General features: G+C 38.8%; 1 protein-coding gene across 1 annotated transcript in view; it reads right to left on the bottom strand.

Moving 5' to 3' along the window:
• LOC114365832 (Kv channel-interacting protein 1) overlaps positions 1 to 19378 on the bottom strand; it is a 46386-nt gene extending 27008 nt beyond the window's left edge. The window contains exon 1 of the mRNA XM_028322514.1: positions 18871 to 19378. The gene's annotated coding sequence lies outside the window, so the exon portion shown is untranslated. The remainder of the gene's footprint in view (positions 1 to 18870) is intronic.
• Between the last annotated feature and the right edge of the window lie 1538 nt (positions 19379 to 20916).

Here is a 20916-nt window from a genome sequence, read left to right as displayed (position 1 = left end):
ACTGTCCTTCTGACATTGTTGTGACATAAGATTGCTGTACAGAATTTATGAGTACTTGACACTGGCCAAATGGGCAAATCGCAAAGTCATAAAAAATTGACTTTTTGGCGGGAAAGTGAAATGTCATGAACAGATAAAAAAATTGACTCTTGGCGGGAAAGAGAAACGTCATGTTCAGTATTATTTCATTTTTTGCTGAATAATGTATAATAATAATAATAATGGTAGGTGTTTAAAGCTAGTAACCTACAATAATTTGAAGGTGACAATAACCTTAAGGTTTTGGTGTCAAGTCACTGATCTGAAGGTCACTGGTTCGACCCTTTCGACCGCTGGACTAAAAATTATTGTGGTACCTACCTACGAGTATTTGTAGTGAAAGCACTCCTAACACAAGCATAATAGGTATTTAGCTTATTTGGGTGGGCGACTTACAATCCGTCATACATTTAATGTAATTTTTTTACACGCTCACAGACGACGTTTATGTAAACTTATACCACGCCCCCTGTAGTCTATGGATGTCTTTACGACTTGTATGCTCACTAAGCTCACTGAAGTCTGCAATCAGCATACACTTGGTATCGCGACTGCTATCTTGCTGGCTTCCGTGTGACCTACATTTCGGATGCTCATTTTGGGAGGCACAATCTAAAAGAAATGGCGGTTGAGTCATTTCTATTCGAAGATATTAATTAATAATTGCGTAAATATTTGACAAGTCCAGTGTAACGGATTTGCACGTCAACTGTTTAATATTAACTAAATTTTAAAACCACCTCTCTGTCTAGTAGAAGACCACTTGCTTATGACCTAGAGGTGCCGAGTTTGATTTCCAATGGAGATAACATTTTATGCTCAGTTTGGTTGGTGGCAGTAGTTTGTACTACGTCCGTTTAGCTAGCAACCTAAAGCTGGGTTGCACCATCTTAACTAACTACTTTAACTTTAAAAAACGTCTAAAATCTGTCAAACTCCATACAAAAATCACCGGTTATCGTTACGGTCAAAGTTAGATGGTGCAACTCAACAACAACAACAACATGTGTTTCGGCAGTTGGAACTAAGATGGTTCAGCCAGTTCCTCTTAGGTTGAAGTTGCGGGGTGTAGCTCGCTTCCACCTGTGACCTGACACTTTTCACCTGGTGAGATACTGACTGGCCAAGAATCTTAACTTTGAATCTCTCCTCCGTTCTTCTAATTAATTTCGTTGCGGGTCCAATGACAGTTTAAGACTTTCCCCCGGGACAAACTTGACCTTCACTAGTTGGGTTTATAATGGCGGTCAAGCTGTAGATCCTGGCTGCACAGGAGTTGCAGCGGTGGGAACATAGTCATAGGTAGGTGCAAAACAACGTTTGCTAGGTCAGCTAGTATTATTTAAATAAATACTTATATTTTGAATCGCTATTCGCTGTAGTTCATCACTTTCTCCCCACTGCACCGCTAATCTATACGTCCAAACTTACTTGTTCAGTGCACGCGAATCCGTATTACTTATAATAGCTTATTTATTTGCTTTCCAATGTTGTTACTGTGCAAGAGACACGCGAAGTTTCTGCCATCATGCAATAATGTTTTAATATAATTTCCATGAAACACAGTCGTAGACATTATTCGTTCGTTTCAGCCAAATGACGTCCACTGCTGGACAAAGGCCTCCCCCAAGGTTTTCCACAATTAACGGTCCTCAGGCTCTTCCCGTGACCTTTACCAGATCGTCGGTCCATCTAGTAGAAGGCCTGGCCACGCTACGTCTTCCAGCCCGTGGTCGCCACTCGAGAACTTTCCTGCCCCAACGGTCATCGTCTCTTCGAGCTATGTGCCCCGCCCACTGCCACTTGATTTTAGCAATTCTGCGAGTTACTTATGTCGGTTACTTTGGTTCTCCTGCGGATCTCCTCATTTCTGATTCGATCACGCAGGGAAATTCCGAGCATAGCCCGCTCCATCGCCCTTTGACATTATTAAAGAGTCTCACTCTTTGCGTGGTTCTGGTGGTATAGAGACCAGCTCCTACTCTTCCCGTGGATGTTGTAAAAGGGAGGGACAAATATGCGAACATTAGGCATCCCCAACCCGTCTGGCCAGCGTGGGAAGTGTAGGGCAAATCTTCCATTTGCCTCTGGTAAATTGGAGAGTCGTGCTCCTTCAATGGAGACTAAATGACCTGATGATGATTATGTATTTATGCAGTCCTATCCTTTGTAGGTACATATTAGCACTACTCAGCTATTTCCATCTCTTCTTTAGCTTCTTTAACTACATTTCATCTCATCTTTAGCCAGGATCTACCAGCAAACCGCTAAAGTCTGACGTAAGTAAACAAGATTTATGCCCGTTTTCACCATCAAGTCCTGATTTTTAAGTGACCCCTATGGTAACACATAACAGGAATTTTGTTTTCATATGGTAGTCTCGGGAAAAAGAAAAATTAGGAACTCTTTGGAACCTACAACGACTTTTATTTAAATCCAGAAAGGTAAAGGACTTCTCTCGCTGCGAAACGAGAGACACGATAACGATTTTCTATAAAATGGAAACACAGAATTTGCAACCTATGTCTTTACTAAATAGTGTAATAGTTACTTTGATCTTAAAAAAAACTTTTTCCTTGACTTCGCAATCCCTAACTTCTATGGAATCATCATTATCCGTGTTTTTGGGCTTTCCCTTTTCCTAACACCCTGCATAATAAAGTTTGCAACGAGTTCTAGCTCCATTAAAATGGAACGAACCACCTCAGCAATGCCCATGGTAAATGAAGTAGAGGAATCGCCTGGTAAATTAATTAATTAATACTCGCTTCACCAGTAGCTTCCTAGTTCGCGAATATGCAAGCGTCAGGCCATATTAAATATGCATCAGGTTATCGATCAGTGAGTGTCATGAAGCGCTTGTATCATGAATAACTGCTATATAATAAGCTTGGGAACGTATGTACAGACGAGGGCATATGAAGCTAAAGTTAGTGGTTTCTTATTTCCTAAGTGATAGAGGCGATTTTGCAGCTGAAATATGAAGTTTTACGTGCTTTCGACAGTATCACGCCATGCGTTTCAGCACCAAAAGTTTTACCAGAGTACTTGATTCAGATGGTACTTGATATGCGTGAAGTTATAGTTTCTGCTGCATGCAGGTACTAGGTACTAATATTTTAAAGCTGAAGAGTTTGTTTCATCATCATCATCATCATTTCAGCCATAGGACGTCCACTGCTGAACATAGGCCTCCCCCAATGCTTTCCATGTTGATCGATTGGTAGCGGCCTGCGTCCAGCGCTTCCCTGCTACCTTTACGATGTCGTCGGTCCACCTTGTAAGAGTTTGTTTGCTTGAACAATTTTTTTTTTAAAATACAGGGTGTTAGGTAAATGGGTATATGAGCCGACACTAGCCCATGTCAACATGGCCATATAAGGGTCATTCCACCGGCCAAGAAAATCACGTGTCCGGGGCCAAAAAGTACCCGAATATCATAAAATTTTAGTAACAAATATTTTTATCTAATAGTATAACTTTGGTTCTTGTTGTTAAACCACAGAAATAGTTAATAATAGTTAATTAAGTAATTTAAAAAAAATCGTAAGTTGTCAAAAATTGATTACCACGACGTGTCCGCGCTCCCGATTTCAGAACAAATTTGCTCGTATAGATTAATCCGTTATTATTACCGCTTTCAATGCTTATGTAATCGATTACTGATTAAATAAACATTGATAAATTAAATACGATATAACTATATGACTAAAAGGTTTTGTAAAATAACTATTTGAAGTTGTGTCCGGGCGTTAACCGTGATTACCCCGACACGTCACTAATGTGCGCCTACGTCCCTAGCTACGCAATTTAGAAACGAGCTCTATCCTCCCCCGTGAACCTTTAGTGGTGGCCTGCGTGCCGAGGTGATCGGTAATGCAACTCGTCGCAGGATTTCGGAGTTATCGAGATAAGAATATGATTACCCCGACCTTGGTTCAGTGCACGATTGATTTACTCTATCCTGTTTTTTTAGGTTTCTTTACATGGAAAGTTCTTGAGAATGTACAGGAATAATGGTCCATGTAACCGCATTTTTGTGTATTAAAACATATGGGATTCAACTTACAGATTGGGCAGGGCTCAGGATAAACCTTAATTTTTTGACTACCCCGACCTTGATTACCCCGACTTTTGTCACCGAGTAATCAATAATACTGTAATTTTACTAATGAATGATTAACTAAATAACGTTTAATAAGCAAAATTACCCTTTACTAAAATGAAATCCTATCTCCTATTAATACATAATATTATCCCTCAAAATTGGCAAGACCCCTGGACTCGACCTTATCACCGCTGAAATGCTGTAAGCCGATGTAAACTCCGCCGTTAACGTCCTGACACCTGTCTTCGAAAACATCTGGATGGAAGAGGAACTCCCAGACGACTGGCATAAGGGGCTTCTAATTATTGTGCCGAAAAAAGGGTAAAGCAAGGGTATCAGTACCGGAAGACCCAAGAGATGCGATCTGGAGTGAGGAATTGCACACCGTTGGTGCAGAGGATGTCCAACGAGTCCACAATTTCACTTACCTCGGGAGCATCGTTTCAGAGCCTGGAGGTACCGAAGAGGACATTACTTCGCGCATTGCCAAGGCCAGAGCTACCTTCGCACAACTTCGAGCCGTATGGCAGTCACGGAAATTGACTCAAGCAAGATCAAAATATTCGGGTCCAACGTCAAACCAGTTCTGCTCTATGGGCATGAAACGTGGAAGGTCACTAAGGTTATCTCGTACCAGCTGCAGATCTTCTTCAGCCGCTGTCTTCACCGAATTCTCCAAAATCTTCAAACGACGAACTTTTGGAACGCTGCCACGAAATACCGATCTTTCAGCAGAATAAACGCTGCAAGTGGAACTGGATCGGCCACACTCTCCGAAGGGACCCCGATCACATCCCCAAGCAGGCTCTAGATTGGAACCCCCAGGGAAAGTGCAAACGTGGTCGCGCCAAAAAAACATAGCGGCGCACTGTTAAGACTTGGAGCGAGACCAAACACGAAGCTCAAGACCGAATGCGATGGAGGACTGTTGTGGACGCCTTCTGTCCCATATAGGAGACATAGGACATTGAGTCACTAATATTATATGTATAATGTATAAATGTATGTTTTTTACTCTTTTACGCAACAACTACTTAACAGATTTTATTGAAACTTTACAATGTTGTCGTTTATACATCAAAATAACAAATGGCTAGTTATAATAACATTTATTTTACCATAACTTAAAAAAAAACCTTAGAAAATAAAATATTTTGTTTTATTTTTGATTACTCTGACCCCCAACTTTGATTACCCCGACCATGAAAATTTTGATGTCGCATAACTTTTTATTCCTGCTTGCTACGGATGGGCCAATATAAAAAATATGCTCGTAATAATGTCTATTTTGAAATGTTTTACCTAAACTTACTCTAAATTAAAAAATAAAAAAGGTCGGGGTAATCAACAAAATAATCCAGATCCGGAGAATGACCGATAAATGGTATGGTGAAGTCAGAAAATTGATATCTTCATTTTAATTTTTTTAATTTTCATACAAAATAAATTAAATAAAATCCGATTTGTATGAAAATTAAAATAAATATATTTGTATGAAAATGAAAATTAAAATATAATAATTCGGCTCATATACCCATTTACCTAACACCCTGTATATAATTATTTTCTTTCTTTTGAAATAAGTATTCTTTTTGTGTTCACCCTGCAGCCAATAGGGGCGGAGCAGTACAGTCCTGGCTACACAGGAATTGCAGCGAGAGGGGAGGTGGGAATGAGAGGTGGGAAGCTACACAGGAATTGCAGCGGTAGGATGAGAGGTGTGAATATTAGTCATATAACTACTTATAGTCTGGGCCTTTTTAAGGCGAGGAGTGAGTTCACCTAATGTTAAAATTTTGGCATTAAAGTATAAATAGGCAGCAGCAGCAGTGGACGTCTTTCGGCTGAAACGAACGAAGGCACTTACATGGCAGATTATGTACCATCCTAGACTGCATCTCACTTAACACCAGGTGCGATTGCGGTCAAATACCTGCCTTGTAATGCAAAAAAAAATGAAAACTGGCCAGTATGACCGCAGCTGTATAATGTCGGTACTGGGAATCAAACCCAGGACCACCGTGAAACGATGTAATAACCTAGTTATCAGTATTGTTCAAGATAGATTAAACATTTGTGTACATGTGTCTAAATAACTCACAGTTTGGGTACGAGCCAAGCGCATGTCCGGTGTTGATATTCGACGAATAATTACCGTTAATTCGAATGTTTAAAATGAAATGAAAGAAATAAATTGAGTATTACCTGTACCTGGTATTACTAGCGTATTTTATCTCAAAGTGTTAAAGCTTATTCTTATTTCGCCCAGCAAAGTACCACCATCTTACCTAAGGCCCGGTTTTCGCTAAGGCAGAGCAGAGCGGAAAAGTATCAGGCCGTCAATTTTTTTTTAATAGAATTTGTGCGGAGCGGAGAAGAGAGTTGGAAATAATGAAATCTGGTTATTTATTCAAAGACTTCTCCGCTCCGCTTTGGTGGAAACCGGGCCTAAGTCTGTCGCCTGAACAACAATGTTAACATCATTGTTATGTTCCGCCAGTTGGGTAACATAGCCAGTTCCTCTGTAGTTGAGGATTCCGGATGAAGTTCGCTTCCCCCTTCAGCCTGATTGTCACTTTCCATCAGGAGGGATGCACGCCAAGGGCTTCCTCGTTGAAGTTCCTTGTAAAAGAAACATTGATTGTAAAATATCACCGGGCACTCTTGTTATGCGAGTAGGTATTACCGTATTACTATCTTAGACTTTAATTTATGACCATGATAAAAATGCTAATATGAGCTGCCATAAATTGACTATCGATCATAAATTATGTAATAAGAGTTACTCGTACTTGTATATTACCCAAGCCTAGCTTGCACCATGTTAAGGCTAGGATTTACCGCCTCGATGCCGTGCATTCGTTTACCTCAGCCCCCGCACACCTCGAACTGACACTCGCGCTGACATTGCGCGACGCGATGACGCCACAGTGTAAAAACAAGCCGTAAGTTGGATTAAACCGTAATCTTCAAATAGTGAATAAATAAATAATAAATATCCTTCGACATAATATTTGAACCAGTGTTCAAATATCAAGGCGCAGTCGCCTCTAGTCTCAAACTAAGCAAGCTTGTACTATGGGATATGAACATACTTAAATACTTTTACATAACAAAAATAAATACATATTATTATGGTTAGAAAACACCCAGCCCGAAACAAACATTATTATAATCCATGGACACAAATGTTTGTCAATCAATAATGTCAAATGATAGATGATAATATTAAGTCAAACAAATACTTTTTACCGACAAAAGTAGTAAATGATCACAAAAATTTAAACTTCATTATAATATGAAATAAATTTATTTCTATACAGTTCTTTTACATTTTGCTATTCTATTTATGCAAATGACTCTAAATTAATTTTTGTAAACCCGGAAATAGTAAACAATCCTCAAAACAACTTGCTTAGAGGTCCTCTTCTGCCCTTTTAGATTTGTAACTCAGATTCAAGCAGTAAACTTCTAAAATAATTATTTATGGTATCAATTAAATAACTGTATCGCCATCTAGTTTTATAATTCAGCATCTTTAAAAATTTGTGAAAAATCTGAATTGATGACTCGCCTTATATTCTTTCATCATCAAAAAGTACCTAAAATTATCATCTTATTGTAAATTATGGCAACTATTTCCACATAATTATTTGAAAATATAAGACAAAAATGTTTAAGTTTTACAAAACTATGTAGAAGAGCAGACATCTCGAAAACCATACAAGATATTATCGAAAAACTTGACTGAAAAAGTAGTAAATTAAATGAGTTTTCATTTTTTTGCAGTAGTCATATCGCTAGGACGCATAGTTATTTATTTAGACAGTTTCTGAGATATAAGCGAAAAACCCAAAAATGGGACCTTCAAAGGCTGCGATCGAGAACTTTTGTCATTCACTTGTTACACGTGTTTTATAAGTTCGGCGATTTTTGTTTGTTAGGAAAATTAAAAAATATTTATTCAGATTAGACCACAAGTGGCACTTATGAACGTCAAAATAAAATAAAGTAAATAATTAAAAAAAAAAGGTAGCCCTTATGGGGCACTTTACATATCTCCTTACCATTTGGGCCCTACCAGCGCTTCGAGACAAACATAAATGGCAAGTGTTGAGAAGAAACGGTGGAACAAACTCCTTACGATTAAAGAATTTGAATCAAGTTTTGCTTATAAAATGAAATGAAAAGTGTTTGAAATGTTAAAAATGGTCTTTGGTGAGTCTGCTGTGAGTGGATCAAGAGTTTCCGAGTGGTAAAATCGTATCTAAGAAGACCATGAATACATAGAAGAGAGCGCTCTGAACGCACCAGCATATGAACAACCGATGAAAATGTGAAAAAACTGAAAGAAGTGGTTATGAAACACCGTCGAATCACAATTAGGGAAGATGCTGATGATGTTAGCATATCGTTTGACTAATGCTATGAATATTTTTTGGATTTTTGTCGGTATGAAACACATGGTAACAAAATTTGTTCGAAAATTGGTGAATTTGAGTGAAAGTGGCGCGAATTTTTGCTAAAACAATACTGTAACAATTTTCCAGTCTCCACATTTACCGGAAATGGCTGTGTATGACTAGTTTCTATTTCCGTGAATAAAAATAACTTTAAAGGGTCATCGTTTTACAGACATAGGTGACATTAAACACGCTTCGCCGATCGATGTATTAGCTATCTCAAAGATCGACTTTAAGAAGTATTTTGAGAATTGAAAGAAGCGCTAACACACGTGTATAATGTATAATAGGGACTATTTTAAAAGTTTAAATACTGATGTAGATCAATAAATAAATACTTCTCTGAAAAAACGAAAATTCCCGTTATTTTTGAACAGACTATGTACATACATAGAGTTTCCAGGTCCAAAAACACGACTCTGTGCTTCATTTGGCCGGACATTTTACTTTAAAATTAGTGTCATAGCTCACAAAGTACTATCATCATCGGTTGCCCAACATCCTGATATTATTCCGTAGCTCGGCTTTCTTTCGCATAAAAAGCCTAACAAAAGCCGGACAGGCTGGACAAGACAATATTTGGCCAGACAAGACCGTAAAAAGCCAAACATGTCCGGCTAAAGCCGGACACCTGGCAACCCGATACATATACATATAAATGATCTCATATTAATCACATTTACCAAATCATAATTATTTCATAATAACCGGTAATTATTCATAATTTTTATTATATTCACCGTAACATATAAACCAGGAGGACAAGTCATAATAAATATTGTTCTTTATTTGACGCTTTCTTTGGAATAGTTAGGTGGCATTTAAAAGAAGGCGAATTAGTATATTAGAACTTTAGAAGCCTTTTAATATTCACCTTTAGAAGCCTTATAATGGGGCACACTGAAAACCAGCGCCGTGGCCTTCGTCACCGTGGGCCACGGCATATGCTGAGTGGGGTCCCGTTGCAGTGGGAATTTTGTTGGTGAATGGGTGGCACTGCTCAGTTTACTCTTGTTTTTTTTTCTTCTTCCATTATTATGTGCCACTGTCATCTATGTCATTGCCTGTATTTGTATGATGTCCATTGTAATAAATGTATCTTTCTTTCTTATTCCCGTGGCTTAGTTTTAAAATCAAAGGTTAGATACCGTGGAAAAAATAATAAACAAAATTTCTGTATAAAACAGCCTAAAATATATCTGCGGCTTGACTCATAATTTCCCATAAATAAATTAATTTTAACTCATTGGTTTTATCTGATATTTGGAAAATGTACTATGTATCATGATTGAAAATTCTTAGCTTTCTCCAGTAATACTGATATTATTATACTGTGACTCGCCACCCGCCAGACCGAGGCGATTTTGTCAAAAATATTGACAAATCGCGAACTGTCACAGGAATAAAACTGACACGCGTCCGTCCTCCGGAAGCGCCACCGCGCGACTGATTGAGATTGTCCAAGCCGTCATGGCCGATTTTTTTACATTTTTTCAACATAGTAACTAAATAAGACGCAATAACAAAAGTTTGAAAAGTTGTCGACCTAGAAAATACAAAGTCCTATCTATTAGTATATATTTTAAGTGTAAAATGTTAAAAACGAATATATGAGAGTAAAACAAAAAAGCCGTCGACGTACTTCTTTGGGATTTTTTTTTATCGGACAAACTATGCAATATCGTGTTTTGGAAAAGTTGTCGCCCTCGTTAAAGACATTAACTTACTCGTACAATTTTTTATTTGCTAAAATATCTTTTAATTTAGAAGCTATCTGCAAACAAAATCGGTCAAATATCGACAATTTGGGAAATCATGGCCTTAACTAGTTAGTTGCATTGTTTTCCGAAAGCTGGAGGTGCGTTTCCTTCGGCCTGATCATCATTTTCCATCAGGTGAGGTGCAGGCTAAGAGCTTCCTCGTTGTTGATCTATCTATAAAAGCGAAAGCAAATTTTGCATCGGGGTTCCTTTTAGAACGTAGGTGCTCACTAAGACAGGATTTTGCAAAATTCAACCCCTAAGGGGGTAAAACGGGGTCCACGCGGTCGCGGGCGGCCGCTAGTAAAAAAATATTAGTAAAAGATTTACTAGAGAGAGATCCAAAAGATCACCAAGAAGTCGTTGAAAACACTGTGTAAACTCCAAAATTCACCTGTAAGTACGTGAAATGGCAACATTATATCAAAATGCGTACGATTTACAATGTTTTTATTGCTTACCCGCGGTTTTACGACCAACACTGCTGTTTGGGAACTCGTACTAAGTATTTTTATTGAGTTTTCCGCTTTGCAGGAAAATATTTAGAATTAATGCCACGTTTTACGACAAAACTGTAATAATTTTTGGTTTATGGATCTAACTTTTGGGATGTTTATTTTATTTGAGAACACTCTTCTTTAAGATATATTACTTAACGGTTTTCGATGGGAAAATTACAGGACAGATGACTAAAGGTAGCAGGAAGGCGCTGGATAGAGGCCGCTGCCAACCGGGCAATCTAGAATCTGGAGGAGGCCTATGTTAAGCAGTGGACGTCCTGTGGCTGAACAAAATGATGATGACTATTTAAATAAGACCGATTAAACGTTGTTATTTACCTACGTGCACATTTTAACACGTTGAGTGCGAAACCAGGTCTATAGACCTGGTGTACGTCTCGCTTACCGTGCGGCTAAGAAAATTATAGTCTTCCTTGTCGTGCGAAAGGNGCATAACTTTTTATTCCTGCTTGCTACAGATGGGCCAATATAAAAAATATGCTCGTAATAATGTCTATTTTGAAATGTTTTACCTAAACTTACTCTAAATTAAAAAATAAAAAAGGTCGGGGTAATCAACAAAATAATCCAGATCCGGAGAATGACCGATAAACGAGCAAGAATAATCCTTTTCCATAATTTTAACAATACAAATGTCAGATTAATTGAGCTATAAGAGAATTCGTTAGGCGACTTGCCAGCCTTTTGGATCATTTCCAAAGTTAAGAGACTTGCGAGGTTCTTCTCACTCAGTGTGGTCATTGTCAAGACCATGGACTTCATGGTGATCAGATCAAATGCAAGTGCTTTACGAGGGTCCATTTTGGCTATTTCTCTAGCTTAGCCCTCGATAGAGAGATCTCTTAGCGTTAGTTCTTTCGTTTCAGCCGAAAGACGTCCTTCGCCGCNAAGACGCATAATTTTTAATTAACGGTCAGTACTGACAGATTTTTTTTCTAGATTTACCTACAATTCAAACATTGCAGTCTGAGACAGACAGACAAACAGTAGCGGAGCCTTGTTATACCTAACAATAAGTCATGGCATCTTTCGGTTAAGAAATTGAAGACCGGCTCCATGCGTTGGACCCAATATTGGTTACATCGCCATTCGTCAAAATCTAGAAAACAGTTTGTCCCAACGTTGGTGCCAATTTCTAATTCAAGCTCCACACTGGACGAATGGCGTTTGGACTTTGGACCAATATTGGAGCCAACGTGTAGAGCCTAGAGCCGGCATAACACCAAAATAAAACCTGAAAGTTATTTCCTATCTTTAAAATCAAAAAGAAACGAACTCACGATCTAGTTCACATCTGCAGATATTCAATTCAAATTCAAATATGAAACTGGCTCGGTGCTCGGCAAACTTGCTACATGCATAATATTCTATGCGAGTATTGTTAAACTCCCCTGGGATGACTTCGATTTGTCCCACTTTGCTTTGGGACTGTTCCCGAATGCGAGCCTATTCTGTGATAGGTATTTGGACAAATGTACAGTTCAATAGGGATGTTTCCTGGGTTTGAAGAAGAAGAAGCAAGAGCTTGAATTAGTCCGTCAGTTAACTTATCAAAAAATACTCGAAAATTTTCACTTTATTTTTTCACGGGCCTTCTCTTCTTTTGAATTTTAGCTTAAATCTCTGTCAATTTTCATTAGTGTAGAAAATTGACAGAAATAAAGCTAAAATTCAAAAGAAGAGGCCCGTGACGTGAAGGAGTGCTTTTTTAAAAGTGTAGCACTTTGTGGCGTCACGACGCGGACGCGGAACTTCAACACACATAACTTCGTAATTTACTTAAATTGTTTGACAAATAAAAATATACGTGTCCAATATTTTTAGGACCGTGGCTGTCGTAAGAGGTTACTAAGGGACAAATGTGGACATCAGGCCTCCCCAACCCGTCTGGCCAGCGTGGGGAGTGTAGACCAAATCCTTCATTTGCCTCTGGTAAATTAGAGAGGGTCGTGCTCCTGGGAGACTGAATGATGAGGATGAAGAAAGAGATTTTACACCATGAACGGTAAACATTTAAAGGAGGCTCTGCTAAATTAGAGAGACTGGTACACCACGAACGGTAAACATCTAAAGAGACTCTGCTAAATTAGAAAGAGAGCCGCGTGCTTCTGTAGTAGAGACAAGGCTGAGTTGCACCACCTTATTTTAACCTTAACAATTACAATAACCAGTGCTTTTTGTATGGAGTTTGACAGATATTTGACGTTTGTCCAAGTTAAAGTAAGATGGTGCAACTTAGCCTAAATGACCTGATGATGATGAAGAAAGAGACACCTACACCACAAACGGTAAAAATTTTACTCAAGAGACATATCACGTGAATTGTTTAATATTCAAGCTGTAATAAAAAGCGATGTACAACAGCAAAACAACACTTGAAAATGGTTAACTGCCCGAAACTTTACTGAGCCGTTTCGCGTCCAATCCAACAGTTTAACAAAACAAAACGTTCCGGAAACATTTCATTCCTATCTGAGACTTTCTGGCAGGTTGCCAGAACTGCCAGAGATGCCAGAATATCTCTACACGGGACTACCTCGTAACAAGGCTCTGACATGTGTTCAAAAATTCAATTTAATTTGTTAACCCCCGACGCAAGAGAGGTGTTATGATTTTGACCGCTGTATGTATTTCAGGGACCATAACCAGAGTAAATACAAATGAGTAGGCGCGCGCATACACAAACCGCGCTCGGTGCGTTTCTATGAAGATGACCAGACTCATTTGTATTTTACTCTGCCATAACTCTTTAAAGGTGAGCCGATTTGGAGGCGATTTTTTTCAAACCTCTCAGAATAAAAGCGATTTTAAAAGTCAAAAATAACATCGTTAAGCGGGCAAGGTAGCAGGAAGGCGCTGGCCGATACCAACCGGGTGATGTGGAAATCATTGAGGGAAGGCCTATGTTCTGTTCAGTAGACTTGTGGCTGAAATGAATTGATGATATTTTTGTATGAAGTTTGACTTTGACAGATTTTTGACGTTTGTTAAAGTTAAAGTAAGATGGTGCAACTTAGCCTAAGTTGTGTGTCTACTTTGCACGATCTTCAACTTTCCTATCAACCTAGATCACACTTACTCATCATGGTCAAACATTTTGCTGTTTTCTTGATCGGTTACTAAATTGTACCCTTCTATTGCACCCAACCATCCTTCCGCCTCTATCGTAGTTAAAAAAAAGGTTCATCATCATTATTTCAGCAGCCCTCTCCCAATGATAAAGGTTGGTATTTCATTAAACTTTATGAAGAAAAAGCATTTTGACAGCCTATAAAGTATTTTAATCAACTGGTGCTGTCCAAACCCTCACACAAAGCGATTCGTCAGTTTTGGAGTAAATCAATAGTAGCCGATATGACCTACATAACGCTGCGATGCAATTTCCTCCCGAAAATTGAAACAAGTCCTAAAATAATGAAATTTCTATTGAGAAAGCTAAAGTTATGATACAGAATCCAAGGACATAGGCCACGTGAGTTGCTCTCCCACGCGCATCCAGTTTTGCGGGATGCAGTAATGCAGGAGGACTATCGTGTGACACATAGGTAAGTGTGTATGAAAAAAAAAACCTTTAAGAAAAGAGAAAACATTTAAGAAAGAAGACTTTTCTTTTCTTTTCTTTTCTTAAAGGTTTTTAAACCTTTGTTTGTCATCTGTCATCCGCTTTGCAATGGAGGGAAGTCGAACCTTAATTTCGAACTCCTCCTATGTTCTTCTGATTAATTTCGTTGCGGGGCCAATGACAGTTTAACTTTCCCCCGGAACAAACTTGACCTTCATTGGTTGAGTTTTTGTGGCGGTCAAGCTGTAGATCCTGGCTACACAGTAGTTGCAGTGGTGGGAACGAGAGGTGGGAATAGTCCCGTGTATGAAATTCGAATGGATCGGTTCTTTGCGGGATACGACACTGCAAACGGGAAGCCCCATGATACACAAATTCAATGTTGAACAGCTTTGTCTTTACGGGAATCTTGGCTTTACTAGAAAACAACTGAATTTTATAAATCTAGCGCCTAACTCAGTCAGTACTTGAGGTATGGTAGCGGCACGGTTAGACCCAGAACAGACGGTGAAACGCAACTGCAACGAAACTGCAACTTTTTGATGATTCTGATGAATGCGTTATGTGTGGTCTCTCAACGGACGCTATGGCAGAAACTTAGATGCAACTCAAAAGTACTAGCAGTTGCAGTTTCGTTGCAGTTGCGTTTCACCGTCTGTTCTGGGCCTTAGGGTTATTATGTGACCCGCGGTCTAACGTCAGCGAGGCTTCAGATTTATATGCTCTGTCACTTCATTACTATGTCAATGTACCCCTCCCGTACCCGTATGTGTGGTCTATGGTACAAAGCCTTTTCAAAAACCGGCTTGCTCGGGATGCTGGAAGTCGTCAAGCCTGCGTGCGAGACGATTCGTGATGACTCTCGAAAACAGCTTGTAGACATGGCTCAGAAGTGAGATGGGTCTATAATTTTTCAACAAGGTTTGGAGTTTCCCTACGTAATCGAATCAGAAATGAGGAGATCCGTAGGAGAACCAGAGTGACTGACATAGCCCGCAGAATCGCTAAAATCAAGTGGCAGTGGGCGCTGGGGTAGGAAAGTTCTTGAGTGGTGACCACGAGCCGGAAGACGTAACGTGGGCAGGCCTCCCACTAGGTGGACCGACGATCTGGTGAAGGTCGCGGGAGGTGCCTGGATGCGAACGGCGCAGGATCGGTCTTCGTCGATATCCTTGGGGGAGGCCTTTGTCCAGCAGTGGACGTCTTTCGGCTGAAACGAACCCCTCCCGTGCCGCTCCCACACTCGTACCTCAGGCGAGGCTTCCGTCAACTGGGACCGCAATTAACTAGGATCGCGGTCCCAGTCGCCGGATCCATAAAAAAAAATAATTTTCTTCCGGCGACTGGGACCACTCATAGATAACTTAAAAGAAAATATTATTCAATCCAAAATTGGTACAGTACTAAAATCCATGAGTGGTCCCAGTCGCCGGAAGAAAATTATTAAATTTTTAGGCATCCGGCGACTGGGACCGCGGTCCCAGTTAATTGCGGTCCCAGTTGACGGAATCCTCCCTCAGGCACTGACTGAATTAAGCGCTAGACCTATAGTAAAAAAACCGCTACTACAAAAAACCTTTTCTCTACAACCAATTCTTTTCGTAAACATTTTAAAGTTGCGCTAGTTGGCTGTACTGTAACAAAAAGGTAAGCCCACAATCTAACGGTTAAATAGCAGAAAGTAGTTTAGCAAACAAGGTTTTACTTCGGTTAGTTTAGATTAGATTGCTAAGCCGTATCTTTAAATAAAAATTACGACTTTCGAAATTGTTTGGCTTTTAAGAGCACTTATTCAAATACAGTCGATCAGGTCGATGGGGACGGCCAGTGGGTTATGTGGGACTAACCCCACCTGCTCACTAAAGGCGGGGCCTACCCACTGAAACCCGACGGTGTCCACCGGAGCCCAATGAAACGGAGCCGCGAGTTATTTAGGTACAGCTTCTACAGCATGCTTCTTTTTTTTTAGAATACTATTCCCACCTCTCGTTCCCACCGCTGCAACTCCTGCGTAGCCAGGTTCTACAGCTTGACCGCCAATAACCCAACCAGTGAAGGCCAAGTTTGTCCCGCTGGGGGTAAGTTAAACTGACTTTGGACTCGCAGCAAAATTAACCATAAGAACATAGACGGAGTTCGAATAAAAAATATCAAAAATCCCCAGTTCATTTCCTCGTGCTCTAAGCATGTAAACCTTTTACATAATGAGAGCCCAGACCTTGAGACCTCTCAAATACATAGTGGGAAATATTTAGAACCTCGCAATCGGTACCTTCATAAAAAAATCATACCATACAATGGAGAATGAAGCCTTGAGTTGGGTTGTTGTGAGAAGACACACTTTATGTAAGAATTTTACACTACTGCATGGATTATAATGTATGATTCTTTTGTTTTTTAGCCATAGCTAAAAAACGCTGTCTCTCTTTTCGCGCATTCTGCCATTTATTAATTTAAGACATTCAAAGGTAATATTGCTCTAAAGAGCAAAAAAAAACAAATCAAAAAAGTTCAATATTGAATTTTAGAGCACAATGTTATTAAAAATAAATTGGCCAATTTGAAAAATCATTGGAGGAAGAGGGAGGCCTCCTAGTTGGAGATGTAACAACTATGTTTCTACTATGTCTATAACTCTATATATTATATTCAGCAATCAGAAAGTCTTGTGCTGAAATGATGATGATGATGATGGCAAAATACCTGTTTTTTTATAGCCACGATATAAGTAAGTATATTTTTCAAATGATGCCTAGTTTATTGCATCAAATTGCTTAATCTAGGTACCTAGGTACGCGTAAGAGACTCCGTTGCGTAGTATTTAAATAGGTAGTTAGTTATATTGTACCTAGGTATGTATGTACCGACCTACCTTCTTTATTTATGGATACAGGAAACTTTTAAAGGGCTGTTTGCGAGAATCTACACGCGAAAACAGCAGATAGAATAACAAAAGAAATAAACGAGCAAGTAATTCGATCTCACAGAATAACAACAGTTCTTCTGGTAGTTTGTCAATAAAATATGATATTGCTTTGTTTGCGTGAGCACAACTCGGATTGCTTTGACAATTCTTCCTTTTGTCTGGGTTGAAAAATAGTTGTTTTGCTGACAGAGGTGACTGGGTTTCTTACGCTACTCATAATGTCCTATATTGAGAACAGCACAGTGACAACAAATGTACATGGACTAGTAAGTGGAAGCATGAGTTTTAAGGGGTCTGACGCAGAATATGCACTTCGCAAAATATGTATTTCCATACAACAAACTCTTCAAGCTTTAAATTAGTAAGTATAGAAAAGTACTCATTTTGCCAAGTGCACATTTTCCGTCAAACCCGATTTGAGATGTGACCAATTTTAGTTATTTTTTGGACTAAATGTAATTGGCCATATTATCTCGTAACTCATGAAACTTCTGTGGACATTTAAGCTTGTTCGATGTGATTTGTTAATTTTAGGACACCTGTGTTGTTCTAAAATGATGGCTAGTGCAAGCTATATTGGGACGTATATAAGTGCTCTGAAAAGGGCTGATAGCTTTTGAATCTGACGGTGGCAGGGTTTCTCAACCATTAGGGCTGATAGATTTTGATTCTGATTACGGATTTACGGTGGCAGGGCTTCTCAACCATTTTGGGATCACAGTCTTTGCTACATTCTGCCACTATCACATAAAAAAATTAATCTGATGAGTCTGATGATGGATTAAGGTCTAACAGTTGTATTCGCAGAAAAAAGACATTAGTTGGAAATGTGAAAAGTTTAGTAAAATAAGGCCGAGTTGCACCACCTAAGTTTAACGGTAACTATGTTGATAACCGGTGCTTTTTGTATGGAGTTTGACAGATTTTTGACGTTTGTCAAAGTAAGATGGTGCAACCCAGCCTATAAATTTTCTTGCAAAATAGGTATAGGTAACCATTTTCCCAAATCTCATTAATTATATCAAGGCTACATTAATAACGATGATTCGTACAAATAACAAAAACATTCGCACAAACAACACCGAAATAATGAGACAAACAACATTAAAAAAGGTTTTATTAAAACAAAAACACATCAAACAAAATACAGCTTAATTAACTAAACAAAATTACAAAAACATAACATCAAATGAAGCTTTAAACAAAAAAGTTATATCAAACAACAAGCATTTTAATACACTAATTAAAAAGCTATAAAACATAATTAGCAAAGATTAAAGAGCCTAATGAAATCCACCTCCATGCAGGATTGTTTGGGATCTTTATGCAAAATGGCTGAATAACAAAAAACAAGCGATTTAGTGCCAACATCAAAAAGAAAACAAAGCGAACTCCTTTCTAAAAAAACAATGGAATTTGAAATTAAATTTAGAATGCCACAGATTAAAAAACATGCATGTGAATTTAACTGTAAAAAAAATGAATACGCACTATATTTTCAGCAGCAGGATACAGGATATTTCATTTATTCCTTAGCCCGAAATTGCAAGCCAATTGAAAAAAGCACCACTTTAAAAAATCACGCACTCACACACCAAGGAATTTTGTCATATTTTAATTATACAAGGTACATTAATCTAGCCTATCCTTTTTCGCGCACCTATCTCACTCTGATCCTTGCTTGATAGCGTCGAAAATCCGCACTTTTAACACTATAACGCGCGTTCACGGCGACATTTTGATTTAGTTTTGTGTTTTTTATTCATGATAGATGGTTTTGGACATTGTAGGCTGTAATCGCGCGTGTTTTTTTATCATTCAAGGCGGGTTTGCCCGGTCGATGGCAAGCAACTAGCTCGGCCCGGGCGCGGGCGGTCACTGAGCGCTTCCACGAAGACAGTAACGCCACCTACAATTATCGATGCGATATGAAACGTCAAAATGGGTCCGTTTCATTGATGCGACGTTTAGTGGCAATGAATCTTGTTATTTATGCGCTTCGAAGATTGGAGTGCGCTTTTATATTTGGATGCTTTTAATTTAGTGCCGATTCTTATTTTCGCGCGTAAAATATATGGAACGAATTAAATATTCTTTTGATTTAAGAAAGAAATCAGCCTTTCTGCACCGTCCGCAACAACTACAAACTACAAACCTTTGTTCTTGGCACAAAAAAATCTATTAAATCTACTTTTTGTTTTATTAAACCTACTTATCACGTATTTTTCAGTTTTAAAAGGTTACATTTAATTTTAATTATTTAAGAAGGTATTTAAACTGATTTTGAAGGCGTTTGAACTTCTCGGGAACTAAAAGAAGTAATAATAGAGCCTAAGTATCAGTGGCGGCGTAGCATGGGTTGGTACCCGNAAGTCCTATGGCACCCCTTGTTACCCCCCAGGACTTTGGGGTTACCTACCGATTTGAAAGACAATCGCACCCCCCCGTATCATGACAGACCGCGGATTTGCCATGCAGATGTGCTAGTGAGTACTAATCTGCGCGACTTTTGTCACCCCCTGATGCTTGGCACCCGGGGCGGACCGCCCCCACCGCCCCCCCCTTACGCCGCTACTGCTAAGTATCCTATATCCCACTGTAGGGCACAAGTTTTAGGTCTAAGAAATAATTAATTATAAACGACGTTTTTTTAACTGGAAAATATTAACTTTTACACTTAAAAGATTAAAGAAAATAAAAATAAGATAAGTTTTGTTCACGTCATGCACATTTTCTTTTTTGCTTTTTGAACTGTAAGTATAATTAAACCAAATACCTACTCGAAGGGATCCTCAAACGATGCTAGTTACAAACAAAATCAGTCTGGGCAATGACCTAATATGCAGATCTAAGAATACATTTACACCGTGGTATTCACAGACAGACAAATAAATTGATGCTACATTCCGTTGTATTTATAGCTCGAATCTAAACCGATACTAAAAACTATTTTACGTGCCAAATAAAGGTGGCTACAAACATGGACCTATAAAAAAAGTCGGACGGATTCTCATCAACAAAATACTGTGACATTAGGATACACCAGCTTGCCTGTACGTACAGGCCGGCACGCACACATTCACACCCTGTTACACCACTTCGAGTGCAAACTTCACACAGTTGACACATTTAAGCAGCGAAAAAACAACACGAATACGACATGTCTTGTGTGATGAAATTGTGTAAAAACCGTTCTGTTCGAACAAACAAAAATTAAGGAATCACATTTCACAGGCAAAATAATAATCCAATCACTTATTTCCCGACATTAAAATATTGAAATTAATTGAAATCAAACGTCATTCACTCGAAAAAATAATACGTCAAAGACCAGTGTTCTCAGTTATTTACGTGGGAAAATTACCCGAAATATGGGAAATTAATAATAATTTTAGGACTTTTTAGTTATTTATTACGCATACTATGGAAATAAAATAATTTATCATAATAATTGTGTTTTAATGGGATATATTTTCATAGGCAAATTTGATCCTTCCCAAAAATGTGGAACTGCGAAATTCAAATTTTCTTACATTG

Source organism: Ostrinia furnacalis, unplaced genomic scaffold (assembly GCF_004193835.3).
Source record: "Ostrinia furnacalis isolate ACB-3 unplaced genomic scaffold, ASM419383v2 OfSCF7657, whole genome shotgun sequence".
NCBI lineage: Eukaryota > Metazoa > Arthropoda > Insecta > Lepidoptera > Crambidae > Ostrinia > Ostrinia furnacalis.
This window is presented reverse-complemented; position numbering and strand designations above follow the sequence as displayed.